General features: G+C 33.5%; 1 long non-coding RNA gene across 1 annotated transcript; it reads left to right on the plus strand.

Moving 5' to 3' along the window:
* On the plus strand, nt 1-1,727 carry LOC112021846 (uncharacterized). Its single transcript, XR_010626740.1, has 3 exons — nt 1-374; nt 473-547; nt 873-1,727. It is a non-coding gene; the product is annotated as an uncharacterized LOC112021846 (long non-coding RNA).
* Nucleotides 1,728-2,202: the final 475 nt, after the last annotated feature.

Raw genomic sequence — 2,202 nt, forward strand, 5'->3', positions numbered from 1 at the left:
ATAAAGTAAGGCATTTTAATTTATAATATTACCTCATCAATGTTGACATCCTATATTAATGTTATAAATATAGAGGATGTTTAAGGCAAAAAAAAAGGTAACTAGAGATTATTTTTTGGAAGTTAAGCTCTGTCGAAATTCTTTCATTTAAGTTTTTAACTAATCCAGGCCATGAATTTTGCTTCTAGTTCCGATTTGAAATTAAGTGGACATTGAGTTAAGAACAGCCCCTAGTTCCATTTTGGATTTGATCATTCAAAATGTCCATTTGGAATGGCATAGCAAATAATCACCTAATGATAGTCCCAATACGAGCAGAATTCACTTGGAGGAGACAAATAATGTGAAAATATACAATTCATTCATATCCACTGGTATATTATTCCACAAGCTCTCAATTCCTAGTTCTTGTCTTCCCTATGTTTTACTATAATAAAAGTTCATATTGTTTGGGCATATGCCTTTTATGCAGGTGACGATTGTATGTCAATTGGAAACAATTCTCACAATGTGGACATAAGGAATGTTACATGCAGCCAAATTCGTGGTACATTCACTGCTTGATACTAAAATTTCTTAGTTGAAAATATAGTCTATATCCAAATTGCAAGCTGTAAAAAAGTCAAACCTACAAAAATTACTACCATACCAACACTTAGGGGTCACAGTGGGGCTTATATTCACTTCTAGTTATCTAATAGAATGTAGTGTATTAGAAAACTTCATTGTTTGTCTTTCTTGGTCATAGTAAAATTCAGAGGTTACAAAAGCCTAGACAAAGGTTTCAATTTGCACAAAGTTTAACTTTTGCTTAATTAAGTGGCGGAAAATCGACTAGTCACTTTTTCTGACTGATCCTTCCGCCTGTGCAGCATTGGCAGTCTTGGAACAGATAAATCTCGAGCTTGTATTCCAAACTTCACACAGTGAGGGACTCAATCATCAAACACTATATTAATGGTGTTCAGATCAAAACGTGGCTAGGTGGCTCAGGTTTTTTCCAAATTAGCATTCCAAAACATTCACATGGACATTGTTCAAAACCCAATCATTTAAACCAATGATACCACCTCGGTAAAAAGTTCTCCAATCATACTTCTGTACTTTGCGTTTCCGATACATGGACAATTGGACACGGTTCAAAACCCATTTATTTAAACCAATACTACTGCCTCACTGAAAAGTGCCCCAATCATACTTTCATTTATATATGGTACTTTTGACATAAGAAGCCCACCTTTGCACATTGCTTGCAGTGATTCAAAGCCATATAGAAATGTTGACACTTTTGAGAGTGGCATTGCTTTCCTGCCCAAGGAAAGAAACATATGAATCCATTTTGCTGGAAAGCTTATGGCAGAATTCACACAAGTACTCTTCCGCCAGTTTCCTAACATCTGAAGAAGTTAGCATGAGTAGATGATGATTATGGTGATTGGTGTTAAATAATAAGCTGTAATCATGACCAGTTGATTTTGAGAATGATTAAAGTCCTTTAGAGTCAGGCTTCTTTTTAAGGTCAAGGGTCAAATCTCGACACTCAGAATGTTTAGAGCATGTCATTGAGCAATAGGGTTTTATGAGTTGTTTGATGCATTTCTTTTGTGGAAATGATATTTGTTTATTTACCTAAGAACCAAAAAAGACCGGTTGGTGATGTTTCTGAAATATTGTTTGTAAAAGCAAATCAAACTCATTATCCAAGGATTACTTTTCTTGTTGGCATAGTTTTTGTCTTTTTTGGACTTCTTGATGAATTAAGTATATAATCCTTTTCAATTGGCATATTTTCACTTGATAGGAGGGATATTTTCTTCCATGAAAATAATCCCATTATGTTTTTGGATTCATTGTCAAAGACCAAGGTATTTACCTTTTTGAGTTTCACTTGTCATTTCAGTAATATTTTTAGTCCCCCATCAATTTATACAAATTTTGTATTAGCTGGATCTCACAATAACTCATCCAAAATTAGTTAGTGTCAAAATATTTTGTATTCCTTAACAAATTGAAACGTCTTCTAGTATTGTGTTGACTATCTTGCTTCAAATCCAATCAAAACGGGTTAACCATTAGTGATTGGGTAATATTACAGATAAAATAATTTTATACATTTTTTATAATTGAATTTATTATTGAAATGATTCCCAAAAAAAAAAAAAAACATTAAAATCACTTCTTTACCGCGCCCCCCCCCTTCAA

This window comes from Quercus suber, unplaced genomic scaffold (genome assembly GCF_002906115.3).
Source record: "Quercus suber isolate HL8 unplaced genomic scaffold, Cork oak 2.0 scaffold_848, whole genome shotgun sequence".
NCBI classification, from domain to species: domain Eukaryota; kingdom Viridiplantae; phylum Streptophyta; class Magnoliopsida; order Fagales; family Fagaceae; genus Quercus; species Quercus suber.